This window comes from Diabrotica undecimpunctata, chromosome 2 (genome assembly GCF_040954645.1).
Source record: "Diabrotica undecimpunctata isolate CICGRU chromosome 2, icDiaUnde3, whole genome shotgun sequence".
Classification (NCBI taxonomy): domain Eukaryota; kingdom Metazoa; phylum Arthropoda; class Insecta; order Coleoptera; family Chrysomelidae; genus Diabrotica; species Diabrotica undecimpunctata.
In genome coordinates, this window is record NC_092804.1 from 28983566 (window position 1) to 28999640 (window position 16075).

Sequence of the window (16075 nt, forward strand, 5' to 3'; positions counted from 1 at the left end):
CTTAAGAAATTGAGTTGTTCGTTAATGCACCATTGGCAGATATTTTAAATATGCCTCTGAACGAGTCGTATTTTCAAATTTCAGTCATGTGGTTTTAGGGTAAAATATCAGTTCAAACATAAATAGGAACTGTATTAAGTAATATTGATATAATTAAAGTGCTTATTGAAAATAGCAAATAGGTTAAACATTTACGACAAATTTTCTTTTTATTCTTCTCAAGTTTTCAAATATTCAAATCATGAATGTGTTGCTTGTGTGAGTCCATTTCAAAAGGTGAAAGAAATAATAAGTTAGACTTACTCACAATCAATTTAATTTAACTAATCGGACGACCGGTTTCGCTTTCTATAATATGCAAAGCATCTTCAGGTCACGATACAAAGTTAAAATGCTGAAAACAATAATCCCATATTAGGGTGTTGTCTAATAAAGATAAAAAACATAGGTAGGTGATATAAATTATATAAATTACAGTAATTATGCCAATATTACATGTTTGTGGTTTTATAAATGAATAAAATAATAATAATAAAATGTTTAAGCAGACATGGTAAGACCCACAAATTGGTAACATCGTCTATTAAACTGTAATGAATCAATAAATAAATAAACCACTAAATAACTAAAACACTAAATAACTAAATAAACATTACTTAAATGCCGGTACTCTATTAATTGAGTAAGTAATGTTTATTTAGTGGTTTATTTATTTATTGATTCATTACAGTTTAATAGACGATGTTACCAATTTGTGGGTCTTACCATGTCTGCTTAAACATTTTATTATTATTATTTTATTCATTTATAAAACCACAGACATGTAATATTGGCATAATTACTGTAATTTATATAATTTATATCACCTACCTATGTTTTTTATCTTTATTAGACAACACCCTAATATGGGATTATTGTTTTCAGCATTTTAACTTTGTATCGTGACCTGAAGATGCTTTGCATATTATAGAAAGCGAAACCGGTCGTCCGATTAGTTAAATTAAATTGATTGTGAGTAAGTCTAACTTATTATTTCTTTCACCTTTTCAAATATTATTTCGGTGGATTAGTAGATAATAAAATATCAGATGCTTATTGAATTACATCGGAAAGTTCACAATATTTACAGGTATTTCCGTAATATTTTCGCTAATCCGCTATTTGATTAAATAATTTGAAATATGTACATTCAAAAATGGCGCTTTTTATTAGTTGTTAAATCATCACGTTTTTCATCGTTTAAATGTTATAAGTGTGTCTGCCATGGCGAGTCCTTTATGTAATAAAACATTTTTAATAAGCAATCACAGAGTAATAAAATTTCACTAATTAAATGTACTCATTCGGTAGCAAAATAACTGTTAAAGTCATTACTTGTGTCTCACAACTAAATAAATTTAACCTGAAGATTTGAGTGGTTTGTATATTTTATCATTATAGCAGTAGTTTAAATCTATTGGAGATAATTTTTATAATACGAGGATCTTAATCTTCAGGTTTTTGAAGTTAGACCAGCTACTTCGATCTATGTTAAACGAAAAATCTATAACTAACTAGCAAACATACCGTTGAAAATTTGCTATATAAAAAATTGGTTCTTTCCTTCTTCTTCTTCTTTTTATGTAGACAGGACTCTATCGGTTTTTCGATATGCCTTCGTAAGTTGTCGTTCCATCGTTTTCGTGGTCTTCCTAACTGGTAAAACAACATTTTTTTGCAAAAATTGTGCTTTATTCATTAAAATAATCTCTTTTAGCTGCGACACAATCATTCCAACGCTTTTCTAATTTTTCGATGCCGCCCTTGTAAAACTATTTATATTTGTAATAAAAATAGGCTTTAATTTTGGCGATTACTTCCTCATCGGAGCGATATCTCTTGCCACGGAGATCTTTTTGATCGGAAAAAGGTGGTAATCGCTGGGGGCCAGATCTGGACTACACGGTGGGTGCGGAAGCAATTTAAAGCCCAATTTGCGCATTTTTGCCACCGTTTTTGCATTGCGTTAAGATGCCACAAGATAATAGGTTCAGAACAGTATTAACACTGTAGGGACTGTACAGTATGATGGCGGCTCAGTAATGGTGTCAGGTAGGATTAATTTGAAGGCTCGTACGGAGTTAGCTAGAATAGATCACGGGCTGCTTACATCACACGGGTACATTACAGCTATTTTAGAAGAGCATGGCGTGCCATTTGCACCATTTATTGGGGATAATTTCATGCTTATGCAAGCTAATGCCAGGCCACACATTACAAGAGTTGTGTGCAGCAATATCTTTAAGATTGTTCTGAAGCTATTTTCTTGTGGCATTTTAAAGTAATTACTATTTGAATGAGAATAAGCCGCAATTAGAGGTTAAAGTACGTTTATTGACGTTTCAACGATTTCCAAAGTGGAAATTGAAACGTCAATAAACGTACTTTAACCTTTAATTGTGGCTTATTCCCATTTAAATAGTAATTAATATCTTTAAGAGGTTGGCATTTTTGCCATGGTTTGGTCTGCGAGAAGTCCCGACCTAAATCCATTAGAACATGTTTGGGGCATCGTAGGGAGATGACTACGCCAACTACCTAACGCATCAACCGCATTAGATACACTTTTTTGCGATAAGTTGAAATTTGGGATCAAATTGATCAAGATGAAATAAGAACGGTAATTTTCAGTATGAGAGATCGTTGTCAAGTTGTAATAAATGTCAGAGGAGGCAATACTCGCTCCTAGTTTAATTTTACTTTTCAATTTTTTGAAAAATTTTTAATTTCGTCATTTATTTATGATGTTAGGTAGTTTTATTGCAATACATTTTTCGTAACAAAAGAAACGTTTTTTGTTTCAAATGTTCTAAAAGTAACCTTAAAAAAACAAAAGAACAGAACAAATTTTTTCATTACTACTAAAATTATGAGTTAATTTTGGCGCTCAGTGTATATTGTTAAATTGGTAGTAATAGACGATATCAATAATAAAGGCGGTACTAATAGTATCATCCCACCAGGGGTACAGTACTATTATTTTAATTCGTTACTGTAAAGAAGATGGGACTGGTTTGTTACTAATTGATTTTTAAGTACTTCCTTTTTATTTTTAGATTTGATTTGTCACAATTTGTAAAAAAGGTACAGCCTTATGATTCACCAAGAATTTATTGGACGTGAGCATTTTTAAGGTTTGGCCTGTACATTATTTTAGTTTCTGTAATACTTGATTTTATTAGGTAATAAATTTTTAGACAAGAGTAACCTAATATTTTTAATTTTTACTATTACTTTTCCTTTTTATTCTTAATTTGTGAAGTATAAATAAGAATAAGTAATACAATATAGATATATAGGAGTAAATACATTATTATATTTATAATAAATTCAGTTTTTATTGTTGTAAAAGAACACGTGAACACGTTTTGAATTGTTTAAATACCAAGAAAAGTGTAAATTTTTTAAAGTTTGGTACCTATCATAAATTACACTTATTATTACAACTTATATTTAGATTTCATGACATTTAAAAATTTTAAAAGTAATAAAAAACTGCTCAAAAGTAATTTGAAATATTTATCGGTATTATAATATTGCTAATTTGTTCATTAACAAAATATTTATGCATGAGACACTAAACCATTAAGATTTTTTAAATTAATTTACTTACTAAATAATAATCGTGCTACAACCATGCGTGGTTTTAACAGACTTGGCGACATGCTTTCTTTCTTGTGCAGTCTCCATCTGACTCTACATGCTCATAGCTTTAGGGTCTCCAACTATATTATCTTTCCACCGTAGTCGAGGTCGTTCACGTGGTCTTCTTCCAGTAGGAACTTCTATCCACACCAGTCTTACTATTATTTCGTCAGAATGTCGTCTGAGCTGTCTTGCCCGCTGGATTCTTCCCTACTTTATTTCTGTTATTATATTGGCGTTTGCGTATAGTTCTTACATATTGTCCTGTTGCCCCATCAAGCGAATCCCAAACAACATCGACTGAATGATCTTCCTTTCTCAAACACGCTCGCTTCTCGTTTGCGTTTTTTATGATCCACGTCTCGCTACCCTACATCACAACTGCTCTTATGACAGTTTTATATAGATTTGTCATGATGTTTCCAGTTAGTTGTTTCGATTTTATAAGGTTTTGAGGGGCTTAATTCCTGTTTCCAGCTTGTTTTCTATTGATTACTGATTGTGATCCGTAGTCATCGATGGTGATGCTCTCCAATTCTATCTCTTTTTCAGTTATTGCAGCTCACATACATATATTTAGTTTTGTTTTTATTAATTAGGAGCTAGATATTTTCTGCATCCTTCTCAAACCTGATAAAAATTTTCTTCATCCTTAAGCTGATGTTCTTTATTAGATCAATTTCGTCTGCAAATGCCAAAAGTGAGTTTGGTCCTTCTCGATAAAATACTGAAGTCGGTTTTTCGATTCCTGCACTTTTGATTAAATATTCCGGAACTATGTTGAAGAGTGTCAACAGTGCATCTCCTTGTTTTAATCCATTGTTTATATTAAATATCTCTTAGCACTAATCTTCAGCTCTCACTTTACATCGTAGTTCTTCCATATATATTCGTATCAAATTAACTAGTTTTTTGGAAAGCCAAGTTCTCACAGAATCATCCTGCATACTCTTTCAAATGTCTGTTTAAAATCTATAAACATCTGATGAAACACACTATCAAGCTTCCAGCATTTTTCCATTATCTGTTTTATAGAGAATATATTGTCATTGGTAGAGCTTTCTGGTTTGAATCCGCATTGATAATCCCCAACGACTATTTCTGTATATGTTTTGGTTTCTATGTAAGTGGTATTTAGGAGCGTTATTCCCCGGTAGTTAATACATTGCTTTTTGTTTCCTTTTTTATGGAATGGTACAATAACCACCACTTTCCATTCATCTGGCATTGTTTCTTCTTGCCAAATGTCTTGAATTAGCGTGTAGATAGATCTGTACATGGCTTCTCCTCCGTGTTGTAGACACTCTGTGGGTATGCCATTTCTGCCTGATGTCTTATTATTTTTCAAATTTTTTAATTTTCTGGATCACTTCTTCATATATGTCGGGTATGTATTGGTCTTCTATTTTAGATGTATCCACCTCTATTTTTTATGTATTTCCGCCATATTTGTCGGTTAACAGTTTTTAGGATTTCCTTGTCATTGCTAATAAAGTCTTCGCTGTCGGTTTGAAGGAAGTTTTCTGTTTTTGCTTCGTACCCGGACTTGATCCCTGAAAATCCTTTAAAGAATTGTTGTATATTGTTTTTCTGATTTTCTTTTATATCTCTGTCTCTTGTCTGTTTATACCTTTCAGTGTTGTTGTTTGACGGATTTGAGAGCATGTTTCTTCTTGCCATGTTTCTTTTTTTATAGATGTCAGGCTATCATCATCGAACCATTTTTTGCTGTTCTCTTTTTATATCCTAGTATTTCATATGATACGCTTGTCAAAATTAATTTTGTATCTTCTCGGGCAGAGTTTATGTTATATTTCTCTGTCTTTGTTAGCGTTATTTGTATAGCGTATATTCCTCCTCTCTCATTATGCTTCAGAACTTCGGTATTCCACAGTGTTCTTGGCAAATTCCTGTGGTTTTTTTTGGGACGCTATTCTTGTTCTTCTATTTGTTTTAGCAGAAAATGATCGGTGTCTGCATCCGCCCTTCTTAGTCTTCTAGGTAGATACAACCCCACCTGGCATTTACCAGAACATAATCGATTTGATTTATTGTGACACCGGCGTTGAAGATCCACGTTTCTTTAGGAATGTTCTTGTGCTCGAACATTGTTGAGTCCATTAGTAGGTAGTTTTTAAAATTAATACAGTACAAATATACGTTCAAAAGAATATTACCACTGCAATTGTCACTAAATAAAGAATGAAACAAATTCAGAAGACATTTTGAAGAAAAAATCAAAATAGAAATGAAGTTCATTGTTAAATTTAACTGAAAATTAAAGGTAAATATATAAAACAGCTGATAATATATAGATATTTACACACGATTGATTACAAAAAGAGATCATGAAGTAGGACAAAAACAAAAAATATCAAGAAGTTGGCTAAAATAGTATCAAGAATGCCTCACCGTAGAAACATTAGCTTGGAAGTGGAAGAAAGAATTTGTAAAAGACAATAAGCAAACCAAGTAAAATATATTCAAGAAAGATATTCAATTCTTTATAGAAAAAACTAAATTAAATATACTCAGAGCCGACAAAAACATCTTTAATATAATCGATCCCCACAAACATGTAATTTCTTTCTCTGAAATAATTAGTTGTTGACTTTCAAAGATTAGAAAAAACTGACCCAAATTTACCTCTAATTGTCCACATACCTTCGAGATAGTTTATCATTTTGACAGCGAACCCAACTTCCCGACGCCATTAAGAATTCTTCACAATTAGACCTGTCGCTAAAGGACCCTAACTCAGGCAAATTTTTAAGTTAAGAGTGCTACAATGTTGCCGGTTTCCCAAATTGCTCATAATTTATCAGGCACTTTGTTTTTCGAAATTTTCGGGTAAATTTTGCTGAAGTATAATTTTTATTTTTCAGAAAAATAATGTATATTGTTATAAAAAATATTAATAAGGAATGATATCTGTAAATAAATAAATAAAATAATAAAACATTTACTTCTGTACCTAAATGTTTTATTATTTTGATTAGAGAATAAAAATAGCGGCATAATTGTAGATAGAAAGTTTTTTAGAATTCTAATTTTTATGGTACCAATAGGGGAGACCGGGGAGAGTTCGGACCATTTTTAAAAATTAATTTTTATTAGAAAAGTGTATTGATATATTTACCTTTTAAAGTAGTTAACTTAAGCTTCCAAGGTTCAGGCATAACCAATCAAGAGCAGAATATATCAAATCAATAAATTAACAACAAAAATAAAAAAATATTGCAGGGGGTCATTTGTCCGAAGTCTCCCCAGAAACGGGGAGGTTTCGGACTAGGAACTGGGAGACTTCGGACAGTACTGGGAGACTTCGGACAGTACAACATATGTTACTTATAAAAATGTATTTAAAAAAAATAGACATGTTTAGATATTAAAAAATTAATGCAATGAATAATCTTCTAAATCTGTATTAAAATAGATCATATTTTCATATCTTTGACGTGTATCTTTCAAGGGCTTCGGTAAAATACATTTTATGTCTTCAAATATAACAAAAGCATCTTCTTCAGTGGAGATAAACCGATTAGAAGTGGCATGTTTTTTATAAAATTTTACGTCGTATCCTTTTATCTGTTTTTCCTGAATTTCTGCAACATAGTGCCGAAATGTAGCTGGTGTTTTTCCATAAACTCTGGCAATTATAAACTGACCATTTGCAATATTTGTTTCTTCTGTATCCACTTCGTCATCTTGCTCTATGATGTCAGAGGATTTTTCATTGCTCATTATGTCTTCAGAGGAAGAAGAAGAAGATGTTTCAACAATTTTTTTAGTGACTTTCTGTCTTTTTTTAGGATTTACTTTCCTTGTAACAGATCGTTTTAGTTTCCTGTTGGCAATTTCGTCTTTTTCTGGAGTATCCGTGGCAATGATACATTTGCCCTTAGGCCTCCCTCTATTTGATGTTTTACGTTCTGGCGCCTTGGGAAACGGTCTAACCATTTCTGGAGAAATGATGTTTGGAGAAGTTGAGTGACTCGGAGAAACTAAAACTTTGCTTGGCCCCGGTTTGGACAAGCTATCAAAATCTCTTTTTCCGAGTTCCGGTTCTGTAGTAGGCATTGGTCTATCTGTCACGTAAGAAGATAAGAACTCTTCTTCTCCGAATATATTCCTGTCAAAAGGCCAAATACCTGTACACTTGAAACCACTTTTAATATTAACTGGATTGGCAGCTCTGTCCCAAGCAGAAGAACAAATAGCAGGCAAGTCATATATAGAAAGTGTCTGACCAGGATTAGACAACATCCAGGAGTTAGCACCATCATTAAAAAACTTTTTGAAAGGACCAAACACTGTTCGGTCCAAAGGTTGTAACTTATTAGAAGTATGAGGTGGTAGTGTCAAAACAGTAATTCCATTTTCTTTGCAGTAATCAAGTCCCTCCACTGAGAGATGGGACTCGTGGTTATCCATGATTAGTAAAATTTTATTAGTATCAGAGCAGAGTGTATTTTTGACAACATGTTTAAGTACTTTCAAAAAATTATCACTTGTCATCCATCCTGAAGGAGATACTAATCCTAAAGCAACTTGAGGAACCCCTTTCATCATGCGGTTTTCATCAAAACGTTGCCGTGGGAATACCCATATAGGAGGCAATGCTTTTCCATCAGCAGAAATTATGCCCACTTGTGTAACTAATTCTCCACGTTCACGTGAGGTCACCTGCCCTATTTGATGTTGACCTTTTCTTCCAATTATTTTAGGTACACGCTGAACTGTAGTAACCCCAGTCTAAAAAATAAGTGATATTAATTATCAAAATAACTAAACAAAATTGTTAATTGACTCACTTCATCTAAATTGAAAATCGCTGAAGATCCAAAAGAATGACGACGTAAAACTTCTTCTAATTTATTTTGAAACGTCTCAACAGTAACTTTGTTAAAACTCGTCATTCTAGCGAGACTAGTGGCTTCAGGTGTTCTAATAGATAGTACAGGATGACGTTTCATGAAACCTGAAAACCAGTCTGTTCCAGCTTCTTCATTTTCGCTCCATGTAGTAGGCATTTTAACATGGTTTTTCTTGGCAAATTCAAAAGCTAAACGTCTTGCAGCTTTAGGCGTTAGTCCATGAAACATGGAAGAACAATCTAATAAATATTTTTCAAGCATTTTTTCCATTATATCGGTAAACACTTGAGATTGCTTGAAATTTGGAGAGAATGTTACGTTGTCTATACCCACAGCTCTAGCTTTCTTTATGTAATCTAGAAGACTAGATTTAGGAACGCCGTAGGTTTTGGCGCTATTCCGAATGCTCAATTTGCCGTCAAGCACCTCTGATGTGGCATTTTTCATAGTGTCTGCAGAAAATTGTCGTTCTGTTACCCTTGTATATGTACGGGGCATTATGAGCTGTAAGAGAAAAATAGAATAACTACAGATCAGGGGAGACTTCGGACACACAGGGGAGAGTTCGGACACTGTGTCCGAACTCTCCCCTAATGCAAACATTGGTAATACAATGGGTTTATAAAAAAACTTACCTAAATATTGCAACAACATAAACGCAAATTAATGAAATAAGTATAGTAGATTACAGCACCAAAGTTTTATACGTGGTAAGTCTATGTATTTTAAAATATATCTTCTGGATTGCACCGATATTTTTAGAACAAAACTCGACAAAACACTTCACAATAGATAACTCTGTGACTACGACCGAAATCACAGCTGTCAATACATAACCTATAATTATGTACAAATAAGGTTGTGTTTACCAAATGACAACAGTGCATCTTCAAAAATGTGCGAAATTCAAATGTGTCCGATGTCTCCCTGTGTCCGAACTCTCCCCGGTCTCCCCTACTATTTAATGATTGATACAGTGACTACTACTTTCTCAATTAAGTAATGTAATGAGAGGAAGCAAGCAGTGTTTAAATCTTTATGAACAGCTATTCTACTTATTATATTCTCAAATTTTTCCAAAAATTCACCTTAGCCCTGTTAACGAGAATGTATAGTAATAACAGAATATATAGTAGTACAAAATTCGTTTTATGCTTTAAAATAATCTCTTATTTTTCGACTTTACTTCGTCTTTTTTGTTATTATTATTTCTAGTCAAATATTGTATTTATATGGGATTAAAATGCTATTGATTGTAATAAAATTACCTATGCCTAATAATAACGTTGTAAAACCAGAACGATTATGATTATAACCTATAATCACATAATTCTTTTGGCGCTTTTGCTTGCTAGATTTGACGGGTGACTTAATAGGCCTCGATCTTGTACACAAATAGCCATGCTTTTAGTTGAAAGTTCTGAGGGTGGTGTTGTACTCTCCGGATGATATCAAATTGGTGTTTATGTAGTATGTGTTTATATATTGTGTGTTATATATTTATGCATTATGTGTCTGTATTATGAATAATTGTATATATTGCTATATTCTTGTTGCTGACTTCTCTTTTAGTATTAATAACCAGAGCCTGCTACATTTTGTTCAAGGATTGGTTAGCATAAATGGGATTTGCCGAAGTCTCTGTTTTTTATGTATGCTTTATGTTCGTTTATCCTGACACCTAGTGGTCGTGCGGTTTCTCCCACACAAAAATTCTTACATTTACAGGTATTTTATACTTCTTTCATCTTTTCTGTGTGTTGTTTAGTTTGTGTTTGGAGCAAATAGATCTTAGTGATCTCATTGCTTATGGTTTAATGTTTTTCGTTTCTTCTATTTTCAAAAATTTCTTGTTTATAAATTGCATTGAATAATATTTTTTTGTTAAAATCTTTTTTAACAGCTTTTGTCTTTCCCGAAATACATTTTCATTAAAGCAGGTATTAATAAAAACTTATTCAGTGCTTCTGCTCCATGGTGCAAAATAAAGAAAACATCATCCACATATCTCCACCACATTGTGGATTTTTGGTTATGTTATTGCACAATGTTATTCTTAAATTTGTCCATGAAAATATCTGCCAATAATAAATAGCCCATGGCTAATATAAAATCTTGTTTATGGTAATTATTTTCTAGTTGAAAATAAGTTTGTCTGTGCATAGTTTCAATAGCTCCATTATAGCCGATACATTCAGTTTGATTTTTGTTGACAATGTATCATGCCTTTTTAGTTTGGTTCTTATTATTTTTAAAGTTTCTGCAAAAACTAGCAGAAATAGAGTACAACTCTAATAATATGCTAATCAGTTTTGAGACAACTAGTCTTTTCACCAATATGCCTTAAAAAATTAAAACCTATTTAACTTAACTATGCTACAAAAAAAAAGTTTCAGAACCTCATTTTTATTTCTCTCTTACTGTGTCTCTCCTTTTCTTTCTATCCCTATCTAGAGTTCTCTGTTCTTTTACGCTACCTTCAAAATAGTAAGTTAACGTTCTAAACTGGTGTTTACGTTATTTTTCAATTCTACTTGACAGTTTGAAAATCTACTTGAACTCAAACTTCAAGAACATTTTTGGTTTTTGTTTTGCTTTTAGTAACACAATAATATTACGAAGAGACAACAAATATGTTAAAATTTGTTGTCCAAGTTGGTCAATTACTTTTACAGAACAATAACAATCATTTAAACGAATTTGAAGGCCTTGTTCATTTACTAGAGGTCGATTTTTTAATTAGAAAACTTAGGAAACACTATTGTAATAATGTAATAACTAGTTCTCTGAAGGAGAAGTTTATGTTTGATTTTATTTGAAGATAATCATATAAGAATTGCAGTTCTACAATACAGAATTTCTACCACATGGTGAACTGGAAATTATTGTGTGAGAGTTTGACAAGAAAGAATCTGTATTACATAGCTATACCTACCCAAGAAAATGCGTTTTTGGGCTTCTTATATACAGAAAATTTTTGTGTTTTCTACAGACATATTACAGGTTGTATTGTTGGTAGTGGTAGACTGGATCATAATATATGTTTTCTGGCGAGTATCAATTTTGCTTTTGGACCAACAATGACCACAGAGAAGTAAGACGATTAAAAAGAGAATGTGGAATGACATAAACGTTTTTGTACAGAAAATATACATAATTTACATACAGTTTGCATACAGAAGCAAAATATAGTCAGTTTTTATTAACAGAAATTGTATTGCAAATTAAACGATTTATTGATTTTATATTTTGATAAGATTTAGGATACGCATTCTATTTGTATCGATAAAATGTTGAGTTAGATATATTCGCTTGTCACAAATATGAATATGGTCTTCTGTAAGACCTTCCCTATTTGACGAGAGAACGTGCGGTGTTAACATGAGCAGTTCTTCACTCAGTCTGCCTTGACTGTGAATTTGTGAGCTCAGACTCACAGTCTCAGACCGCCACGATTTATATCTTTAACCCTAGATATTCTGTGGTGCATATATCACAGCTTAACGATTGCTTCGCATGATTTGCGGTGCTTAGTTTTTGTTGTCTAACACCTTTCCCTTTATATTTAATCCCACTTCATCTAACTATCTTTGGACCTCTTCTTTTATCAATATTTTAGATGCCCTTACCAATCATCCTCTGAAAATGCCGCAACTCTCTTAATCCTACTACTTTAGCTATTCTAGATCCAATAATCTTATTATTTGTTTATTCGTTCATGTTTCTATAAACGTCTCACATTTCTAATAAATTCAAGAATTCTTCGCAAAATTTTCCATTAGAATTGTTTATTTCTTCCTACATAGAATATTTCTTCCTACATATTCTCTCTGTGTTTTCCTCTCTCTAAAACAGCATACCACGCATAGGAGAGAGGGGAATGGATAGCGACCAAAAGTATACGTCAAACACCATAACGTGGTAACCATACCGTAACAGATGTTAATAATAAGGTTAACTGAAAAAGTTTTTGCCCTAGTTTTGAACACACTAGACCTCTACACTAGTATATCTTCAGATCGAGATAATATCAGCGTGAGCCAATACCTAAAAGAGCGGTCTTAATAGCCGTGTCAGTTGCTTGAAGGAGATCATGTTGTGACAGGTTTCTTCAACAGAGCACAACTAATTAGATGTAATGAATTTTGTACTGCCCCACATTCACACAGGGTATCAGAGTCCTTATGTCATGTATCAGTCCTCATTTCTCCATATTGGTCTTACACATAGACACTCTTGATTGAGAGACCTTTACACAGAGTAAGGAAGATGACTACCAGACACAAGTTCCTCTTGAGCATTCAGATGGCGAGGAACAGCTTCTTGGCGTTTGGTAAGGTGAGTTCTTTCTGATGTATCTTACAGATGTGTTGATTTGGCCAAAAACATTTTTCTCGATTAGAGTATTCGTCCGGTATACTGGTAATCGTGAAGTGGATGTCGTGAATCTAGAGTTTGTTTCATTCCTTCCACATCTCTAGTTACTTCTTTTTAGATATCAGATATAGTGATATCTATGATATGGTAGAGCAATGAGTGTGGGTGTGGATCTCAAACATCCACTGATAATTTTTGCTGACTTATTGATAGCTACATCTATGTGTCTAGTGTATGCTGATGCTTCCCATACTAGCGATGTATATTCAATAGTAGAAATACAGAGTGCAAGTTGACGTTCTAAGGGTGCAAAAATGTGCGCAACATTTTTTGGTTTATAAGCTTGCCGAGAATATTGTTTTTGACTGTCAGTTTGCCTCAAACAATGTTTTTTGAATGACAACGTGCGATCCAAAGTAGCTCTCACATATTTAGGAGAAGTACGGTGTTCAAGCGTTTTATTACTCCATTAAATTTTCATTTTTCTGGAAACGTTTCTGTTACGAAGGTGTAAGGGTACTCCTGAGTTGTTGCGGGGTTAGGACAATTTGAGATAGTTTGATTCTTAGTATGTTTTTATTGTATTTAAAGTTTCAGCTTCAGTTAGTGCTGTCTCTAATTTGGCAAACGTTTTTGCTTGTTCGTCTGTTGCATATATGAAATTTCTAGTATCTATTGGTATGGGTTGGTCGTTTTTATAAATGTTACACAGTGTGAAAGCCATTACACTGCCCTGAACAAGACTGTTTTTCTGTGTTTTCCAGCTACTATTCTTACCATTAGGAGATACTAACAATCCTCTGTTCTGCAGGAAGACACGGGTGAGAGAAGTAATTTTTAGACTAGTACTGTTTAATGTGATCTTATATAGTTCTTGGAGACGTCTAGTGTGATTTACAGTGTAGTAAGCAGCAGTGAGATTTATGGTGGCTTGCGTACTCGTCTTCGATATTTGATCTCTTAAGCTGTTGGAGTTCAGCGATATATTTAATATTTAAATTATTATTTTTACTAGATTTATTAATGTTCTTTATTAGTATTGCTAGTAATTGAAATAATTGTATTGATTTATTTCGCTTTATAGAGTCGTACACCTGTTCAAAATTTATGAACACCGCATATATAGTAATTTTATTTTTCCCTGAGGCTAAAGTATAATCAGGTATTGATTCTCATTTTAATTTGTTTAATTTCATTTTTAATTTGTGAAAAATTTTCTTCAACAAAGATATTTTAAATGATGAACTGTTTGTAATGGACACAGAAATCCCTCCCTAATGATTGGAATATTGGAATACTTTTTCACCATACACAAAAAAGGAGACACCTTTGAATGCTATAGATATCCACAGAGGAATTACGCTTCTAAAGGCAGCGTATAAAATATTTTTCACAGCACTATGTCAACGTATGGCACCATATGCAGAACGGATAGTAGGAAAATACCAGGCTGGTTTCAGAGGTGGTAAATCGACAATTCATCAGATTGCAACCCTGAAACAAATTTTAGAAAAACACTGGAATATGGCCTAGATACTCGTCACGAATTTATAGACTACAAAGAAGCCTACGACTCTGCGAATAAAAGAGAAATGTTCAAAGCAATGAAAGAGCTAGGTATACCAAATCAGTTGGTATATTTAATAAAACTAACTTAGTACGAATTCAGGGAAACTGTCTAAACCTTTGAAAACAAATAAGGGGCTGCGCCAGGGAGACCCTCTCTCCTGTGTACTGTTCAATCTGGCTCTGGAAAAAGAAATATGTATGTCACAAATCACAACCACTGGTTCGTTATATAATAAATCAGTGCAAATCCTTGCCTATGCTGATGATCAATAAGTATTGTTGGGAGAACGGAAAACGCTGTACGAGAGGCCTATGTAGCATTAAAAGAATCAGCTACAAAAATGGGTTTAATAATAAACACCAACAAAACGAAGTAAATGAAAATAAGCACGCAACCACAAATCCTACGACCACTTGTTATAGAAAACGACGTCATCCAAGCAGTGAACGAATTTGTATACCTGGGAGCGCTTCTTAACACTGAAAATAATACTACCGCAGAGATAAACTGCAGAATTTGCACGGCCAACAGATGCTAGTTTGGGCTCAATCTCCTCCTTAAATGGACAATTATATCGAGAAATAAAAATAAAAATATAACTCTACAAAACAATAATACGCGCAATCCTAACGTATGGTAAGAGACCTGGACTTTAACAAAAAGTAATGAAAACATGTTAAGATGTTTCAAAAGAAAAGTACTAAGGCGAATCTATGAAGCAGTAAATGACAATGAAGTGTGGAGAAGACGATCCAACTTCGAACTTTATAGAATATATCAGGAACCAGATATCGTAAAACATATTAAGGTAGGAAGTCTAAGGTGGATAGGGCATGTAGTGCGGATGGAATAAAATGACCCAGCTAGGAAAACGGTAATTGATAGACTCATTGGTCAGAGAAGAAGAGGAAGACCCAGAACAAGGTTCCTTGATAACATCGATAAAGACATGAGAAATATAGGAATATTTATATATGTATTATTCTTGACGAAGGAAGGCGATGGATAGGGATGACTGGAGAGAAATTCTTGAGGAGGTTAGGACCCACGCAAAGTTGTAAAGTCAGAATAATGATGAACTGTTTGTAAATCTGAGTCAATTTTTAATAGGTAAAAAAAGGAGAAAACTTTTAAGAAAACAATTAGTTTTATTATAACCTGGCTGACATTTGTTTGTTAAAAATATCTTAATGGGCCACTAATCGAGAAGCACGAGCCTTATATATTCTTTTAAGTATTGTCTATTTTTTATAAAAGAATTTATATATATATATATATATATATATATATATATATATATATATATATATATATATATATATATATATATAATATTGTATATTAATTATATCACAAAAATAAATAAAAACCCATCTATCTCAAATCATTGCCAACATTTCACAAACGGCCGATATTCAGAGAAGAAGAAGATTTTCTAGGATTACGAGCAATATAACAGATATCTTGTATCACACTTATTTTTTTCAGTTTTTTGCTGTTTTTATTATTTTTTTCAGATTAAATTAAAGTAAAATTATTGCTTTCGCAAGTGCTCTGTTTAAATTTA

At 32.8% G+C, this 16075-nt stretch overlaps 1 protein-coding gene across 1 annotated transcript in view; it reads left to right on the forward strand.

Annotated features, from left to right (window-relative positions):
• Window positions 1-16075, forward strand: part of LOC140434371 (homeotic protein antennapedia-like) — a 929636-nt gene that overhangs the window by 252990 nt on the left and 660571 nt on the right.